Here is a 20,450-nt window from a genome sequence, read left to right as displayed (position 1 = left end):
CAAAACAGAAACAGAAGCACAAATATAGAAAATAAACTAGTGGTTACCAAAGGGAAGAGGGAAGCGGAGGAGGGACAAATTAGGGGTATGGAATTAACAGACACAAATTACTATATATAAAATAGATAAGCAACAAGGATATATGGTATACTACAGGGAATTATAGTCATTATCCTGTAACAGCTTTTAATAGACTATAATCTACAAAAATACCAAATCACTCTGCGGTAAACCTAAGACTTATAGTATAATGTTGTAAATCAACTATACTTCAATTTTTAAAAAGTAATTGATAATACTCTGCAGAAGGTAAATACAGTTAAGGTGATAGACGTGAAAGGGAGTATAGTTTGCAGACTTCTCTGAGGAGATATTTGAACTGAGATCTAAACGTATGAAGGAGCAAGCCACACAGAAGCAAAGCACCACGTGCAGCAAACAGAGCATCGTTTCAGGAACAGAAATGAGCTCGGTGTGTTCCAGACTCCGCAAGGCAGCACGGCGGGTGGAACAGGGTGAGCGATGGAGAGGGGAGACTGAAAGCAAAGTAGATGCCAGGTCACGTAGGGTCTTGAAGACCATGGGGAAGGAGTCTGGATTTTCTTTCTTTCTTTCTTTTTTTTAAATTTACTTGACTGCAATGGGTCTTAGTTGCAGTATGCAGGGTCTTTCACTGAGGCATATGGACTCTAGCTGTGGTGAGTGGTCTCCAAAGCATGCGGGCTTAATTGCTCCATGGCATGTGGAATCTTAGTTCCCCGAAAGTGAAAGTCGCTCAGCCGTGTCCAACTCTTTGTGACCCCATGGACTATACAGACCATGGAATTCTCCAGGCCAGAATACTGGAGTGGGTAGCCTTTCCCTTCTCCAGGGGATCTTCCCAACCCGGGGATCAAAGCCAGGTCTCCTGAATTGCAGACAGATTCTTTACCAGCTGAGGCACAAGAGAAGCCCAAGAATACTGGAGTAGGTAGCCTATCCCTTCTCCAGTGGATTTTCCCGACCCAGGAATTGAACTAGGGTCTTCTGCATTGCATGCGGATTCTTTACCAACTGAACTTCCCTGACCCATTTTCTCTGCATTGGGAGGATTCTTAACCACTGGACAACCAGTGAAGTCCCTGGGTTTTATTTTTAACGTGAAGGGGATTTGGGGGGAGGGTTTGAACAAGGGAATCATGTGGTCTGGTGCATGATCTTTAAAAGCCCATTGGGGCTACTGTAAGAATTCATAGTCTGTCGGGAATTCCCTGGTTGGTCCAGTGGTTAGGACTGCCAGGGGTCCAAGTTCAATTTCTGGTCAGGGAACTAAGATCCCACAAGCCCATGAGGTTTGGCCAAAAGAAAACAAACAAACAAAACGAAAAGAATTCATAGTCTGTAATGAGGAGGGGTACACATGGGGGCAGGCCAGCCAGTTGAGAGGCCCCTTAAAGGTGAAAGATGATGCTGTCTTGGAAGAGGATGGTAGCAGTGTAACTGAAGAGAAGTGAATAGTTTGAAGATAGGTTACAACGATAGAGCCAAATATCTTCCATATGGGTTGATTGGGTGTGGGATGTCAGGTAATGAGAAATTAGGAAAAACATCTAGCACTTTGGATTAAATATCTGGGTGGATGATGGAAAGATATCAGAGGGATTGGGGTGAGGGGGGGACAGGTTTGGTAAGGGAAATCAAGAATTCTCATTTGGATATCTAAACTGTGGGGTCCCTCTTAGATACCCAAGTGGAGGTGATGAGCAGGGAGACGAGGAGTTTATTATAAGGCCATAGCTGGTATTTATCGGAGAAGGAAATGGCAACCCGCTCCAGTATTCTTGCCTCGAGAATTCCATGGACAGAGGAGCCTGACGGGCTGCTGTCCCTGGGGTCGCACAGAGTCAGACATGACTAAAGCGATTTAGCATGCATGCATGCATTGGAGAGGGAAATGGCAACCCACTCCAGTATTCTTGCCTGGAGAATCCCAGGGATGGCGGAGCCTGGTGGGCTGCCGACTATGGGGTCACACAGACTCAGACACGGCTGAAGCGACTTAGCAGCAGCAGCTGGTATTTACAGACACAAGACCTCAGGTAACAAAGGAAAGGATTTAAGTGGAGTGATGTTGAACTCTGGGGCATATTTAGGGTAAGTGGGAAGAGGAGGAATAAACGAACGGATAGAGAGGCAACAGGAGGCAGACCAAGGAGAAGTGAATCATTGTGTCAGAAGCTGCAGCGAGGTTGAGGAAGACGCGACCTCTGGGTTGGCAAGCTGCAGGTCATCAGTGACCTTCACTAGAGAGCTTCCATGGGGCTGACCGGAGCGGGCATTCATGGGGCCAAAAGCACATGTGGAGGTCTACACATCACAGATCTAAATATTTAAATAATATCAATGGAACAAACTGCTAAATAAAATATTATTATATTCATTATATATCGGCAGGCAAGGTTCAGACCTAGAATTCTCCACCTCCTTGAGTTCCTTATCAGAATGAACTGGCATAAAGAGAACTTGGCCCCTGACCTGCTCCCCTTCCCCTTTTCCTCCCCTCCCTTCATACTGAATGTCCAATTTCACCTACACTTGCTTCCCCAGCCGTCCTCCCCCGCCAGTAGCCACCTCTGAGGCATAGAGAAACACACACTGCATCCCGTGGATTTGGGGAACAGCCCCTCACAGGCCCTGGGAACTGGTGTGAGACTACTGAGACAGGGTCGTAGGCATCCTGAGTGAGGTCTTGGAAGGGGGCAAGTCCAGGGGTTTGTGTTTCCCTTGTGGGGAGGGGCAAAGCCAGAAGGGGTCTGAGCAGGGTCCTCTAAAGCAGGGGTCCCCAACAGGTACCAGTCCGTGGCCTGTTAGGAGCCAGGCCGCACAGCAGGAGGTGAGTGGCGGGCAAAAGAGCCAGGTTTCATCTGCACTTAGAGCTGCTCCCCATTGCTCGTATCACTGCCTGAGCTCACCTCCTGTCGGATCACCTATCTCATTTTTCAAAAGAGTTTGAGCATGACTTCAGAACCGCATAAAATCCCTGCAGTGAGAAAGAATGGATCTGAGACCCATTTGTGAATAAGCCAGGTGAATCAACTTTATCCGTGCTAGAAGAGGATCAACTGCTTGAGATGGCAAATGATGGTGGCCTGAGAAGCGTGTATGAGACAACTTCAAATCTCCACACATTCTGGATTAAAGTCAAGGCAGAATATCCTGAGATGCCATAAAAGCACTGAAAAACCCGCTTCTGTTTTCCACATCCTATCTTTGTGAAGCAGGGTGTTCCTCAGTGACAAAAACCAAAACAAAATTATAGAGCAGACTGGACATAAGCAACACACTTTGGGTGTCGCTGTCTCCCATCTCCCCCAAAAGGGACCATCTAGTTGCACGAAAACAAGCCCAGGGGTCCCATGGATTCTGCATTATGATGAGGTGTATAATTATCTCATTACATATTGCAATGTAATAATAATAGAAATAAAGTACACAATAAATGTGATGCACTTGAATCATCCTGAAACCATCCCCCACCCCCATCTGTGAGAAAACTGTCTTCCACAAAACCAGTCTCTGGTGCCAAAAGAGTTGGGGACCACTGCTGTAAAACATGGGGCTTGGGGGCAGTATTGGAGTAGGTTAAAAAGAGAATGGGGGCTTCCCAGGAGGCGCCAGTGGTAAAGAACCCTGCCTGTCAATACAAGAGATGCGTGAGATGAGAATTCAATTCCAGGGTCAGGCAGATCCCCTGGAGAAGGGAATGGCACCCCACTCCGGTATTCTTGCCTGGAGAATCCCATGGACAGAGGAGCCTGGCGGGCTTCAGTCCATGGGGTTGCAAAGAACCAGGCGTGACTGAGTACACACAAATAGAATGGAGAATGTGGAGTGAAGTGGTGAGAAAACAGTGTGGACAGGCCTTTGAAGGAACTTTTCCCATAATGGGGTAGCAGCTGGAAGGAAAGGAAAAGTCAAAGAAAACTCAGTCTTTGTGTTTTTAAAGACAGCACTCTGGCCTGCTGATGGAAAGGATGAGTAGAAGGAAAAGCTGACGAAGAGGACAGGATGGGGATGATGTTGGGTGCGGAGTCCTTGAGCAGGTGAGGGGGACGGGATCCAAGGCTTGGTGGAGAGGTTGGCACAAACAGTTCTTCCACTATTAAACGAGGGAGAGCAGCTTAAAAGGGCACAGATGTAGGCAAGCTGGCAAATCTGGCAGTGGGAAGAAAACAAAATCATTCTTTTCTAATTGCTCCCAATATTTACAATTACAGAGTGAATGAGATCATCCACTGAGAGTAGGGAGAGACAAATTGTGACAAGTTATCTGAGACACTTGAAAAGGTGGTTAAGATGGTCAATTTTATGTTAGATGTATTTTGCCATAATTAAAACTAATATTAGTTTCAGGGAATTCCCTAGTAGCCTAGCAGTTAGGATTCTAGGCTTTCACTGCTGGGGTTCAGACCTTGGTTGGGGAACTGAGCTCCCACAAGCCACACGGTGCAGCTGAAAAAATAAATAATAATGAAACAATTTTTAAAAGGTGAAAAAGGCTAATAAATAACCATCCTGCCCTTTTTTAAAAAAAAAGCTACTTGGGAATACAGGAGAGTAAATATATTGGGGAAACTTAATATTAGAAGCAGTACCAGGGACTTACTGGAGATTTGTGGACATAAATTTAAAGCAAAACCAATAAGCTTAATCGTGCATGTTTTTCCTCTGCTGCCTTCAGTTGCCAGGCTACAAACAGGTGAAGCAGGCAGAATGTTGGGTTAAGAGAATTTGAGTGATTTAAGAAGATTTGTGACTTTAATTAAAAATATTTAAGAGAATTTGATTGACTCAGACTAAAACTGAATGTTAAAAAACTTCTGGATTAGTAAATAACTTCAGATTTATTAGGTCTGTAAACAGTGTTTCAGTGCTTAGCAATCTTATTTATTCCATTTATAAGTCTGCCTTGTCAGACGTTTGAAGCACTGAAGAGAATCAAATCTGTAATTGTGGTTAAAATGCCAAAGCTATGGAAATGTTATTAATCAAGATTGTAAATGATGTTAAATATTTAGGAAAATTTACTATGTCAAATTTATATGCTAATTTAGCATTGATATAAGAACAAATGAAAATTAGTCATTAACTTTAGATAAGATACTTCTAGACTTATAAATACAACAATATTATCTGTGAGTCATCGGTTAAAGGCTTAGGGAAAATTGGGTTTTTGGATTTACAAATTTAGCAAGTTGTGAAAGTGAAAGTCACTTAGTCAGGTCCACCTCTTTGCAACCCCATGTACTATACAGTCCACGGAATTCTCCAGGCCAGAATACTGGAGTGGGTAGCCATTCTTTTCTCCAGGGGATCGTCCCAACCCAGGGATCGAACCCAGGTCTCTCACATTGCAGGTGGATTCTTCACCCAACTGAGCCACGAGGGAAGCCCTTAGCAAGTTAAGCATTAGTTAAAATAGAAGCAACTGGACTTCCCTGGTGGTGCAGTGGTTAAGAATCCATCTGCCACTACAGTGGACATGGGTTTCATCTCTGCTCCAGGAAGAGTCCACATGCCATAGAGCAACTAAGCCTGATGCCACAATACCGAGCCTGTGTGCCTAGAGCCTGTGCTCTGCAACAAGAGAAGTCACTGCAAAGAGAAGCCCGAACACCCTGATAAAGAGTAGCCCCTACTTGCTGCAACTAGAGAAAGCCTGAAAGTAGCAAGGAAGATCTAGCACTGCCTCCCCCCAAAATATAAGTAACTGTAGTATACTCCTGTATGCATTAAGGCCCAAATGTAGATGCTAAATATGTAGCTACTCCCTATAAGATGCCATCTTATGCCTGTCTCACTATTTTATTTTCTCAGCACAGATATCTACTTCCCGTGCTCCCAAATTCCACTAAAATGACAGAAAAAATATTATTGATATACACAAAATTATTCACATATATACAAAATTATGTATACTTAATATGTATTATTTATGTATAAAATATTTATATAGTCTGGCAAATTTTTTGCATATATAATTGCCAAAAAACAAGAAAGAGTTCTATTATTAAATCAGAAATGATGAAGATGGGACTTCCCTGGTGGACCAGTGGCTAAGACTCCACATTCCCAAAGCAGGAGCCTGGGTTTGATCCTTGGTCGGGGAACTAGATCCCACATGCTGTAATTAAGAGTTTGCATGCCACAACTAAAGATCCCCTATGCTACAAATAAGACCTGGAGCAGTCAAATAAATATTTTTTAAAAAGAAAGAAATGATAAAGAATTCCTGTAAGATAGACTCTATAAAGTTTCTAATCAAGGGCCAGACTAGGGTAGAGAAAACTTGGCACTAAACATTGCTGAGGAAAAGCAGCTCTTTCCAAGGAAGCCAGGGGGAAATCCAAGATTAGAATAAACAAATATGAAGAGAGAGAGAGGTCCCCCTGGACGGTTGTTAAGGTAATTAAGTACCAGGCTGCGTTTGGCCTGGCTGGGTCAGACACTGCCCTCTAGTTGACAGCTCCAGGCAGAGAAAGTTCCCAGGATAAAGACCCCAGGACCACTTTCTGAACAAAGGCATGAATAACTTTTCTAGAGAAGGCTCTGAACTTGAGGGCTGGCCTGGATGGGGAAGCAGAGGCCTTCTTAAAGGGCTTCTAAAACATTAGGGATCGAGGTCGGGGAGGAAGAGGAAAGGTTGTCTCTGGGGCTCGGCCCTATCACAGCTACCTAGCCAGCTCTCCAAGGTAGAACACTTCTGAATAATTCCAGGAGCCGCAGAAGAAGGCAGGGAGTCCCGCCAAGAATACACAGTACCTACCAAGAAGGAGAGAATACCTGTCCTCTTAGAATATAAATGTACCACCTAATCAGGCAATACAGTTACCCCATCCCTTAAAATCTCAGAAACTGGCTCCTGGAATAAGGATAGAGGTTGTCATTCGCACTAACAATGCTCCAGCTTCCAACACTGCAAATTCCAGGGAAAGGAGTGGTGGATACAAGAAACATGGTGTCTAAATACACTGAGGACTTCCCTGGCAGTTCAATGGTTAAGACTTCACCTTCTAATGCAGGGGGCATGGGTTCGATCCCTGGTCAAGGAACTAGATTCCACATGCCATGTAGCATAGCCAAATTAAAAACAAAAAACACTAGGAAAACTTATGACTATATCTAAATAAATGTAGACATGTATACTATGAGAAAAATTAAGACCTGGAACTAGAATTTCATAAGACTTCACTCAACATTGGAGTGAGGGTAGGAAGGGGTTTGAAAGCAGGTTATGGCTTGAATTGCTCCAGGGATGTTGAAAACATAGAGTAAGCCTAGGTATTGATAGAAGATATCTGGCAGGAGATTTAAGATGAACTGAAATGGAGCATGCAGGAGGCTCTGGGGTACCAGTAATATTTCATTTCTCAAGGTAAAGTTGAGTTTTGTTTGCTTTATGTTTTTTTCCTGACTGTCTTATATTTCTGTACATGTGGTATTTTATAATAAAACATTAAGAAAAATCAAGAGTGACTGCTAGATGTGGAATTCTCAAACCTGGCTGCATATACAATGTGGGGAAGTTTTTAAAATACCAAAGGCCACTAAATGGCCATCAACAGAGGAATGGATAAAGAAGATGTGGGCCATGTGCACAACAGAATATTCCTCAGCCATAAAAAGGAATGAAATTGGGTCATTTGTAGAGATGTGGATGGACCTAGAGACTGCCATACAGAACGAAATAAGTCAGAGAAAAACATATCGCATATTAATACATACATGCTGAATCTAGAAAAATGGTACAGATGATCTTATTTGCAAAGTAGAAATATAGACACAGACATAGAGAACGAACATGTGGATACCAAGGAGGAACGGGCCGTGAGATGAATTGGGAGACTGGGATTGCTGTATATACACTACTGATATTGTGTATAAAAGAGATAACTAATGAGAACCTACTATATAGCACAGGGAACTCTACTCAAAGCTCTCTAGTGACCTAAATGGGAAAGAAAGAAAAAAAGAGAGAGATAGGTACAAGTACGGCTGATACACTTTGCCGTACAGTTAAACTAACACAACATTGTAACGCAACTATACACCAATACAAATTAATTAAAAAAATACTAACAGCCAGAGAACACCCCAGACCAAATGAATTAGCATCTGTGGGATGGGGTCAAACTTATGTATCTGAGACCCACTGTATTAAATGAATAAAAATAAAGAAATTCAACAGGAGGAAACAGTAATCACAATCAATGTCAATGAGTTAAATTCCCTAAGTAAAAGACAGAATTCAACAAGATCACCAAGATTCATTTTCTTCATTCTCAGGTTCTTCTCACAGTATTCACTCTGTTCTCAAAATCCTTGTGGCTACAAGACTATCGTAGAAATGTTACTGTTATGTCCTTTTTGGTTTACATTAAGAGGGAAAGAACCCCTGACTTTATGCCAGAAGTCTCAGCAAAGCTTTCATGGCATCTCTTTTTTATTTTCCTACTCTGATCATGTGATCAACCCTGAGGTAATCACTATCACCAGGAGACTTTGGTTAGCCAGGCCTCTATCACAGGTACAGATTCTCCTGCCCCAAATTCAGGGTGGAATCAGGATTACCAGAACTACATAGGATTAGAGTGGTGGGGGAAGGTGAAACCTCAAGCAAAGCCCAGAAGCCGTTAGCAGAAGTAGAGTGAATGGAAGTTAAGCAACCAAAAAGAAAGAAAAAATTCCATAATGGAAATATATAGATTCAAGGCAAGAGAAAACTATAAAGGCTAAACCAAAGTAGGGAGGTTCAAAGTGGAAGTTAAGAGATGGAAGCTGGTTGAAAAAAATACCTTGCCCTGCAGAAACAGTTGTCTATAGCCTCGACTGAGGCCAGAAGAGAAGCTATTAAGGATAGTGGACAAGCTGAGTCAGTCTCCATAGCTACCAGTCCATCCCCAAATACGTACCTGCAGCTCAGATTTCTCTCTCCACATTTAAATACACACCTGCCTTCTAGACAACTATCCTGCATATCTCAGAGGCAGTTCAAATTCATCATATCTATCACTTAGTGGCACAGATGGTAAAGAATTCTCCTACAATGTGGGAGACCTGAGTTTGATCCCTGGGTTGGGAAGATCCCCTGGAGGAGGGCATGACAACCCACTCCAGTATTCTTGCCTGGAAAATCCCCAAGGACAGAGGAGCCTGGTGGGCTATAGGTCGAGAAGAGAAGGACACGACTGAGTGACTCAGCACAGCACATCACTTAATTATCAAAAGAGGGCAAATCACTTCCTCTTAAATCCGCCCTCCTTTTTCTGTCAATAACCTCAGGCTCTAAACCAGAAAACTGGAATCATCTTTCATCTCCTTCCTCTCTCACCTTCAGGTCTCATCTTTCTCTAAGAACAGTTTCTATCTCCACGCCACCTCTCTGAGCCACTCCTGATTCGTCATCAGGACTTAACACAGTTGTGATTTAATTGTTGGGTAATTTGTGTGAATAGTGGTCACTTCCACAAGGCTGGACTCAGGACAATAGACCCCCATTGCAATCTTTCCATTCCTGTATCCTCCAATACAAGTTCTGTTCAGAAAGTACCTGAGTATTTGTAGAAAGAATAAAGTCTGCCAGTATCAAGTTTTTTTTTCCCAGTAGTTTTTTTGGAACACAGGTACCTCCATTTGTTTACTTATTTTAATTAATGAATTTATGGCTGGTCTTTGTTCCTGCGTGGGGCTCTTTCTCTAGTTGTAGTGAGCAGGGGTACTCTCTAGGTATAGTGCACAGACTTCTCATTGCCGTGGCTTCTCTTGTTGATGAGCTCAGGCTCTACGCATACATACTAAAGATCAGGCTTTAGTAGCTGTGGCATGCAAGCTTAGTAACTGTGACGCCCAAGCTTAGGTGTCCGCAGCATGTTGGATCTTCCTGGACCAGGAATCAAACCCGTGTCCTCTGCATTGGCAGGTGGATTCCTAACAACTGGGCCATCAGGGAAGTCCCCAGTATGAAATTTTATGTGCCATCTTCCAAACTCAACACTATCTTACCGAATAATCTGAAAATGCAGAGCTGATTATATTTTCCCGTTCATTTAAAATTTCTTTCAGTAATCTACACCCCTTCCCATTCCCTAAAGGAAAGGAGTGTTTCTTAAATTTTCAGTGTTTAATAACCACTTATTAGCTGTCTGGAGCATATGAAAACCTCCAATTTTAGGTAAACATTCACAAAAATTTTAAATAATAAAATTAATATATAATTTAAGATTCATAGTATTCAAGTACCCCTTATTATCAAACCTATTTATCTTCTGACCTTGGGTTTGGAAGTCAAGTTCATATAGCAAGGGATACACACACTTGGTACCTGAATTTTGGATAACAGGAAGCAAGAGTTTAGATAGTGCCGTATACCAGGCTTACTAAAAAGAAGTATTCAAATATACTCAGATCCAGAGTTTGGATAGAAAGTTGAAATAGCAAAGGCAGAATGGTGAGGAATAACAAATCAGCAAAAAGGATACTATTATTTGCCATCAATCTTTAGAGTATGTAATATACACATGTATATGTATATCTGGATTAATGACAGGTTCCATTTATCTTGCTCTGCTAAATTAGAAAGCAAAATTACAAATGCATGCATTCTCAGCCACTCAGTCATGTTCAAATCTTTGAGACCCGCCAGGCTCCTCTGGCCATGGGATTTCCCAGGCAAGAATACTGGAGAGGACTGCCATTCCTACTGCAGGGGATCTTCCCGACTCAGGGATGGAACCCGCATCTCCTGCAATGGCAGGCAGATTCTTTACCTAGTGCCACCTGGGAAGCCCATGACTAAGAATGATGGGCAGCAAATGCTTGGCTGCCCTACACACTGTGTTGTGTATATTTCAATGGGGATATATACCTAGAAACAGTGGTGAAATCTCTCACTGAAGGCCAATTTTACAAGCAGTTAAGTCAAAGGCTGTATGGCTGGATTTTTAAAAATATTATTATTTATGCTGCGCTGGGTCTTCTTTGCTGCACACGGGCTTTCTCTCGTGGGGAGGAGGGGACTCTCTAGTTGCCGCGCACGGCCTTCCCATCACCATGGCTTTTCTTGTTGGGGAGCATGGACTCTAGGTGTGCAGGTTTTAGTGGCTGTGGCATGTGGGCTCTAGAACTCGAGCTCATTAGTTATGGGGCACCAGCCTAGTTGCCCTATGGTATGTGGGATCTTCTCTGACCAGGGATCGAACCCATGTCCCCTGCATTGGCAGGCAGATTCTCAACCACTGGACCACCAGGGAAGTCCTTGGATGTTTTAACTTGGTTGATAGTTGCAAATGAATTTCTAAAGTTTTCTGTTGTCGTTTAGCTCAGGAAAGAATTTCTCCATGTTTTCTGGCACATTGAATGGTTTTTAAATATGCCCAATGTCACTGATGTCTTTCTCCAGAAAATAGACAAAAATCAAGTGTTAGGGAAGACTCAGTGCTGGCTGACAAAGCCTTTTTCATCACAGTTCAATTTCCTGATGTGTTATCTTCTGCACTAAATATCCGATGAGGTTGAAATGAGAGGTTTGAGATTTTCAACCTGCTGCCCACGGCACATTGACACCCACTGGAAACCTTTGAGATAACATTTCCTCACAACACTGGTAATGACAACAAGGATGGTTTCTGGTCTCTGGTTTTTCCTGGCATTATTAGTGTCATAAAGACATTTTCTCTCCTCCCTTGTTTTAGTTTTTCACATGAGTACATTCCCCCTGGATAGCCACCACACTCTAGGGTAGAAACAGTTTTAGTCCATGCCACCCATTTCTTCGCAAGACACATGGGAAAGACATATGCTCCATCATAGAGATTTGATGGTGCTAACAATTTTCGTTCCTTCTTCACCACTTTGTGAGGATCACCATTCTTAACTGTTCTTAGTAAATAAAATAGTGTGCAATTTTAGTACCAGGGTAGAGCTAGTTTTGAGTAGTCGAGGGAGGTACAAGGCAAAAGCGGCCCTAATTCTTCACCCCTTTGTCATAGGGTGGTGGCACCCTTCCACTCGACTTCTGGGTTGGCCACAGGAGTTGCTGGAACCCAATGTGCATGCATGCGGTGTGCTTGCTAAGTTGCTTCAGTCATATCGACTCTGTGCAGCCCTACGGACTGCAGCCTACCAGGCTTCTCCGTCCATGGGATTCCCCAGATAAGAATACCTGAGTGGGTTACGGTGCCCTCCTCCAGGGGATCTTCCCGACCCAGGGATCGAAGCTGAATCTCTCATGGACAGGTGATTTCTTTACCACTAGTGCCCCCTGGAAGCCCACCTGTGACCCAGTGGGATGGTAGCAAATGTGAAAAAGCGGAGGCCTGAGAAGTGCCAGCATGTTTGGGCTTGCTTGTCCTTCCCCCGTCCCTCTGCCACATGCACACACTTGGGCCAGACTGCTAAAGGATGAAATGGACAGAGGATAGCTACCCCTGCCGTCCAGCCAAGGCTAACCCAGACTAGCCACACTGCTACTCAGACACAGGGAAGGACCCAGCTGAGGGCAGCAGAGCTGCCTCCACGATGACCCACAGCTAGGACTGGCTTCACGGCTCTTGGCCTTTGCAGTCACACAGGGTCCGATGGTAAGAAAGACCCCATGCTTGGTTTAATGTTCTGTTGGCATTACTTTAAAATTCTTCATAATGTCTAAATAAGGGGCCCGGCATTTTGCTCTGAGCTCCACAATATACACAGCTGGTCCTGCTCACATCTTGTCACTGACATCAGGGTAAGCCTAGCTGAGATGAGAAGAACCACTCCAACAGCTAACAGACTCGTGAGATTAATAGATTCCTATTATTTAAGTGATGAGGTTTTGAAGTGGCTGTACATTTTTGTAGCAATAGATATGGGAAGTTCCTTGATGCTCCAGTGTTAAGAATCTGCCTTCCAATGCAGTGGGCGTGGGTCCCAATATGGTTGGGGAAGTAGGATCCCACATGCCCCATGATCAATTCAACCGATAAGCCACAACTACTGAGCCTGCCTTCCACAACTAAGACCTGTTTAGTTCAGTTCAGTTCAGTCACTCAGTCATGTCTGACGCCTTGCGACCGCATGGACTACAGCATGCCAGGCTGCCCTGTCCATCACTGACTCCTGAAGCTTGCTCAAACTCATGTCCATCAAGTTGGTGATGCCATCTAACCATCTCATCCTCTGAGACGTGAGGCAGCCAAGACCTGAGGCAGCCAAAACATAAACAAATAAATACTTTTTTTAAAAAGTAGATACCGACATGCCAAACCTTTCTTTGCTGGACACATGTCTGGTCCTCCATCAGCATGACCTCAAATACACTTCTAATCTGCATTATATCTCACAAAAATATTAGATGAATTGATAATGAGAATTCAAAATTATAAGGTATGTCTTTCTCTTTCATATAGGTTCCAAAGAGATGCAAAGAGCTGGTTTATTCTATTCCCACTAGTGGTTTTCTTGTTGTTGCTGTTCAGTCATTAAGTCATGTCCCACTCTTTCCAACCCCATGGACTGTAGCATGCTGGACTTCTCAGTCCTGCACTGTCTCCTGGAGTTTGCTCAAACTCATGTCCATCGAGTTGGTGCTGCTACCTAACCATCTCATCCTCATCCCTTTTCCTTTCACCTTCAGTCTTTCCCAGCATCAGGGTCTATTCCAATGAGTCAACTCTTCCCATCAGGTGACCAAAGTATTGGAGCTTCAGCTTCAGCATCAGTCCTTCCAATGAATATCCAGGGTTGATTTCCTTTAGGATTGACCTGTTTGATCTCCTTGAAGTCTAGGGGGACTCTTAAGAGTCTCCAGCACAAAAATTCGAAAGCATCAATTTTCGGGTGCTCAGCCTTCTTTATGGTCCAACTCTCACAACCACACGTGATTACTAGAATAATCATAGCTCTGATTATATGGCCCTTTGTAGGCAAAGTGATGTCTCTGCTTTTTAAGACGTTGTCGAGGTTTGTCATAGTTTTCCTTCCAAGGAGCAAGCACCTTTTAATTTCGTGGCTGCAGTCACCATCCTCAGTGATTTTAGAGCCCAAGAAAAGAAAATCTGCCACTGCTTCCATTTTTTTCCCTTCTAATTTCCATGAAGTGATAGGATTGGATGGCATGATCTTAATTTTTGTAATGCTGAGTTTTGAGCCACCTTTTTCACTCTTCTCTTTTGCCCTCAACAAGAGGCTTTTTAGTTTCTCTTTACTTTCCGCGATTAGACTGGTATCATCTGCATCATTTGAGATGTTGATATTTCTCCTGGCAATCTTGATTCCAGCTTGTGATTCATCCAATCCAGCATTTCTGCATGACTGAGTGACTAACATACACACACACACACACACACACACACACACACACTCTGCATATAAGTTAAATAAGCAGGGTGACAATATACAGCCATGTTGTACTTCTATCCCAATTTTGAACCAGTCAGTTGTTTCATGTCTGATTCTAACTGTTGCTTCTTGACCCACATATATGTTTTACAGGAGACAAATAAAGTGGTCTGATATTCCCATCTCCTTAAGAATTTTCCAAAGTTCGCTGTGATCCACACAGCCTAAGGCTTTAGCATAGTCAATGAAGCAGAAGTAGATGTTTTTCTGGAATTCCCTTGCTTTCTCCATGATCCAACAAATGTTGGCAATTTGACCTCTGGTTCCTCTGCCTTTTCTAAACTCAGCTTATACAACTGGAAGTTCTCGATTCAAGTACTGCTGAAGCCTGGCTTGTAGGATTTTGAACATAACTTTGCTAGCATGTAAAATGAGCACAATTGTATGTTAGTTTGAACATTCTATGGCACTGCTCTTCTTTGGGATTGAAATGAAAACTGACCTTTTCCAGTCCTGTGGCCACTGCTGAGTTTTCAAGTTTGCTGACATACTGAGTGAAGCACTTTAACAGCATCATCTTTTAGTATTTAAAATAGCTCAGCTGGAATTCCATCACCTCCACTAGCTTTGTTCAGAGTGATGCTTCCTAAGGCCCACGTGACTTCACACCTCAGGATGTCTGGCTCTACGTAAGTGACTACATCATCGTGATTATTCGGGTCCTTAAGATCTTCTTCTGTGTATTCTTGCCACCTCTTCTTAATCTCTTCTGCTTCTGTTAGGTCCTCATCATTTCTGTCCTTTACTGTGCTCATTCTTGTATGAAATATTTCCTTGATATCTCCAATTTTCTTGAAGAGACCTCTAGTCTTTCCCATTCTATTGCTTCCCTGTATATCTTTGAGTTGCTCATTTAAGAAGGCCTTCTTATCTCTCCTTGCTGTTCTCTGGAACTCTGCATTCAGTTGAGTATATCTTTCCCTTTCTGTGGTTTTACTCAAATAAAAACAAAATATAGTTTTGTTTTATAGTTTTACTTAACTGTAAAACAAAATAAATTACTCAACTATTTAAAAAAATTTTTTAAAGACCCTGATGCTGGGAAAGATTGAAGGCAGGAGGAGAAGGGGACGACAGAGGATGAGATGGTTGGATGGCATCACTGAGTTAATGGACACGAGTGTGAGTGGGCTTCGGGAGTTGGTGATGCACAGGGAAGCCTGGCGTGCTGCAGTCCATGGGGTCGCAAAGAGTTGGACACAACTGAGGGACTGAACTGAACTGAACACAAAATCTGGCTGTCGTCGTTACAATGAGAAGAGTCCCACGTCTTTGCGTGTCATTTGTGCCATGCAGCGTCCTGTCCTGATAGGTTTGCCCATGACTGCTCTGGCTTCCTCTCCCGGCATTTTATTTGTCCTGAGTTTGAGGCCAGTTTTATAAATATGTTGGCCCAAGCATGGCTTGCATCTGTGGATGCTACTGTTTTGGCCTCTTCGCATTTAGAAATAAAATAAATCAATTTCATACTGGAAAATACTATTTTGTGCCTGGTTCAGGAAAAACTACTGGTTGACCCATACGCAAGCATGCTCAGTTGTGTCCGACTCTTTGTGACCCCACGGACTGTAGCCCTGCCAGGCTCCTCTGTCCATGGAATTTTCCAAGCAAGAATAGTGGAGTGGGGTGCCATTTCCTTCTCCAGGTTGACCTATAAGGTTATTCTATTTTGTTTTTTCATTTGCTTACTTTTTGGTTGCGCTGCATAGTATGTGCGATCTTAGTTCCCTGACCTGGGATCAAATCCCTGCTCCCCGCATTAAAAAAAAGGAATCTTAATCACTGGGCCACCAGGGAAGTTTCCAGGTTATTTTGTTTCAGAAACGATGTAAAACCTCTGAGAGCATCACAAAGCATTCTGACAGAGTTTTCTAATACAGAGTGCACCCTGGAGACAAGAGGGGAATAAACCCCTGGTTCCATAAAATCCTGTTTTTAGATATTCATAGCCACCCTCCCCATTCACACTTTCCCTTTCAACTGCTTGAGGGAATTTATCATGCTCACAGATGCTCTTGTTCCAACAGATCCTGAAATCCTGTTCACTAATTACGATTCTGAATTGTAGTTTTTGTACTATTTTTATCATTGCTTTTACACTTCAATGAATCACTTTTTCAGTCATTAATCTATTTTTGTTAATCAGAGTCATAACACAATAGTAACAAGAAAAAAATGCAAACCTTACACACATAAACAATAATATTCTAATGATATAACTAAAATAAACTATATCCCAATAATTTTAGCTACACCTTAAGAGTCTGTCCAATCTGAGCCATCTCTATGTGTGAACCCTTTTTAAGAGCATAATGGTATTTGATAATTTTTATTTCATCTCAAATTCATAAAATTTTTGAATAGGTATCTTTTTGTTGCTTTTGCCACAGAAGCTGCTTGAGGACTGTTAATTTTACAGATTAATTGACCACATTTTAGAAACACTGACCTAAAAGAAAAAGCCTGTACTCTTAAACATGGTCTCTAAACCATTTCATAATCTAGTCCCTTGATTCACATAAAAGAACTATTGCTATTAGTGTGTATACCCAACACACACATTGTTACTAGTATGACAGTAACAATAGAAACCACACACTTCTATTGACTGAGCCCTTAAATGATAGTCACGATCAAGTGTCATTTTAAGCATTTTAAATGGACTCTCTAATTTCCAGCTCACAGTAACCCTCGGAGGTAGGTCCTGGTTTGTTCTTATGAATTTACAGATAGGGAATTAAGAATATTCCAGAGGTACTTGCTCAAGGTTGCAGAGCTAACTAGAGGCCGAGCAGGAGTTTGGTCCCAGGCTTGCCTAACTCTTAAGGACACCATGCTACTTGGCCCCCACCCTGCCCCTTCGATCTGCCTTCCTGAACTCCTTCTCACAAATGCACGCAGCCTCTCTATTCCCATTGAAGATGTCTTCTATCTGTGACCTGTGTCCATCTTGTTCCTTCTGTCTAGAATGCCCTCTTTTTCTCCCCGTGTCACCTTCGTAGACTTTGATTCACCCTGCAGCACCCAATTTTAGAGTCTTCTAGAAGCCTTTCCTTTAGAAGCTTTAGAAGGAAGCCTTTAGAAGGCTTCCTTTAGAAGACTCTCCTTCCCCCCGACACTCCAGATTTTTACCTTGTCTGGAATAGCAGCCTAAATTTTATTTCTCTCCATTCTCCAGACAAAGACACAAAAATGTCTAGAGTGACAGCTGAATTATTAAGAATTATAAGATGACAGAACATAATTTACAACACTGTGCCTGACTGATCCCTGGTCTATCATTACTCAACTCCAGTTATTGAGTCGTATTCAATGAAAAGGCAATTCCTTACCTGGACAGAGGCGCCTGATGGGCTACAGTCCATGGGTTCTAGAAAGAGCTGGACACGACTAACACTTACCTTAAAATATTATTCTCAGGAGGTCAGAAAACAGAATTAATTCTTATTGTACCTATAATAGCAGCTAGTTAACTTCATGAAACACAGGAAATACATTATCTATTTTGTTGTTGCAATTGTTTAGTCGCTAAGTTGTGTCGGAGTCTTTTGTGATCCCATGAACTGCAGCCTGCCAGGCTCCTCTGTCCATGGGATTCTCCAGGCAAGAACACTGGAGGGGGTTAGACATTCCCTTTTCCAGGGGATCTTCCCAACCCAGGAATCGAACCTAGCTCTCTCACATTGCAGGCAGATTCTTCACCGTCTGAACCATGAGGGAAGCCCAAAAGTAATAAATACCTTTATAATAAAAAAAAAGAAAATGAAGTTCTAGAGCAAATGAACCCAGCCAGGGCCTCTTGCAATGGAGATGGTCACTTCTTGAGAGTTTCCAACTCTTGAAAAATGAATGTCCTCAAGAGACTCCAGAATCAGGACTTCCTTAAGGGTCCAGTGGTTAAGAATCCATCTTCCAACACAGGGGGTGCAGGTTCGATCTCTGGTCGGGAACTAAGATCCCACATGTGGTGGGGCAACTATAGCCAGATGCCAGAACTTCAGAGCTCACACGTGGCAGTTGCTGAGCCCAGGCATTCTGGAGTCCATCCCCCACAACAGGAGAGAGGCCCACATCCCACAAGGAAGAGCCCTCACACCAAACAAAAAATGCCATATGCCACAACAACGGCCCTGCATCCCAGAAATAAATAAAATCAATTAATTACAAAAGAGAGAGACTCCAGAATCCATCAATAGCATATATCCTTCCTTTATAAAGCTTCTGGCTGCTATGACCTGATTCTCACAAGCTCCAGTTTGGTTGTGTTTATTACTTCCTGCAGGTATACAAGCTGCCTCTTTCTGGGATACTAAAAAGCAAGGACTTGTGGGCATATGGGTTATCACCAATTTCATCAATATTCTGCAGTATTACTATAAATCAGCCTTGGTACAGAGCTATGAGCTGGAAGAATACAAGATAGAAACTTGGATGGAGGTGTATATACAGGACTTCTTTAAACCACTTGTCTGCATTTCTCGTAATGCCAACTTGCTTGATGCTGTCTTTTCATTAATTCAAAACAAGATCCACAGGCTGCCAGTTATTGACCCAGAATCAAGCAATGTCTTGTACATCCTCACCCACAAGTGCATTCTCAAGTTTCTCAAAGTGTTTATCACTGAGCTCTTAAGCCAGAATTCATGTCTATGTCTAATAGAAGACTAGCTTCTATGCCAACATTGCTATGTTCTGCACTATGACCCCATCGACATGGCTCTGGGCATCTTTGTACAGCATCTGCCAGTGAATGAGGAAGGTCATGTGGTGAACATCTATTCCACATCTGATGTTATCCATGCTAAGTCACTTCTGTCACGCCTGACTCTTTGGGATCCTCTGGACTGTAGCCCGTCAGGCTTCTCTGTCCATGGGATTTCCCAGGCAAGAACACGAGAGTGGGTTACCATTTCCTTCTTCACTGATGCTATCCATCAGGCAGCATAAAAGACCCACCACAACCTAGATGGATCTGTAGTCAAAGCCCTGAAAAATCGATCATATTACTTTAAATGTAGTTTTAAGTGCTACCTGCATGAGACTCTGGAGACCTTTCTCAACAGGTTAGTGGAAGCAGGGATTCACAGACTTGTGGTGGTGGATGAGAGTGATGTTATCAAGGGAACTGTATCACTATCTGTCAATGTGATACAGGCAGAGAGAAGGTGCCCTGAGCTGGGGGAGGCAGTCATGTGCCCCACTCACTGCCGGCCCAAAGCTCTGGGAATCACAGAAGAAACCTGGCGGCTATTCCTTGCTTAGGAGCCCCCTCCCCTCCGACCTGGGAGCTGAGAAGGCAAGGGGAAAGGAAGGAGAATACATTTTCAGGTGTCCTTATCCTCACAATACTCAGAAAAACTTTTAGCCTAGCTCATGCTAGCTCCTGTCCTCTTATTCATATCCCCCTGGGCAAACCATGAGCTCTGTGCCCCTCCTGAAAACTGTATACCTCAAGGAACTAGAAAGAGAAGAACAAACCAAGCCCCAAATTAGCAGAAAGAAAGAAATAAAAAAAGATTGGAGCATAATGAAATGAAGACTAGAAAGAACAATAAAAAGGATCAACATAATTAATAGTTTTTTTTAAAGATAAAATTGACCAAGCTTTAGCTTGACTGAAAGGGAAAAGTGAAAGTGAAGTTGGTCAGTCGGGCCCGACTTTTTGTGACCCCATGGACTATAGCCTACCAGGCTCCTCCATGGGAGGAAAATCCATGAGGTTTTCCAGGCAAGATTAGAGTGGGTTGCCATTTCCTTCTCCAGGGGATCTTCCTGACTCAGGGATTGAACCTGGGTCTCCCACATTGGAGGCAGACGCTTTACCATCTGAGCCACCAGGGAAGTTAGGAAGCCATCAGGAATTAGCTTAACTGATAAAGAAAACAAAAGAGAACCCAAATAGCTGAAATAAGGAATGAAAGAAGAGACATTACAACAGTAATTCAAAGAATCATAAGAGGCTGCTGTGAGCAATTATATGCCAACCAATTGAATAATCTAAGAAAAAATGGATAAATTCCTAGAAACATTCCAGC

The 20,450-nt window shown here is 42.9% G+C and overlaps 1 protein-coding gene and 1 pseudogene across 4 annotated transcripts in view; one reads left to right on the top strand and one right to left on the bottom strand.

The window, feature by feature from the left end:
* TNRC6A (trinucleotide repeat containing adaptor 6A) overlaps positions 1–20,450 on the bottom strand; it is a 216,217-nt gene that overhangs the window by 183,691 nt on the left and 12,076 nt on the right. The gene's annotated exons all lie outside the window — the stretch shown is intronic.
* Positions 395–19,677, top strand: LOC136157385 (5'-AMP-activated protein kinase subunit gamma-1-like; annotated as a pseudogene).

The sequence above is a fragment of the Muntiacus reevesi genome, chromosome 2, assembly GCF_963930625.1.
Source record: "Muntiacus reevesi chromosome 2, mMunRee1.1, whole genome shotgun sequence".
Classification (NCBI taxonomy): Eukaryota; Metazoa; Chordata; class Mammalia; order Artiodactyla; family Cervidae; genus Muntiacus; species Muntiacus reevesi.
This window is presented reverse-complemented; position numbering and strand designations above follow the sequence as displayed.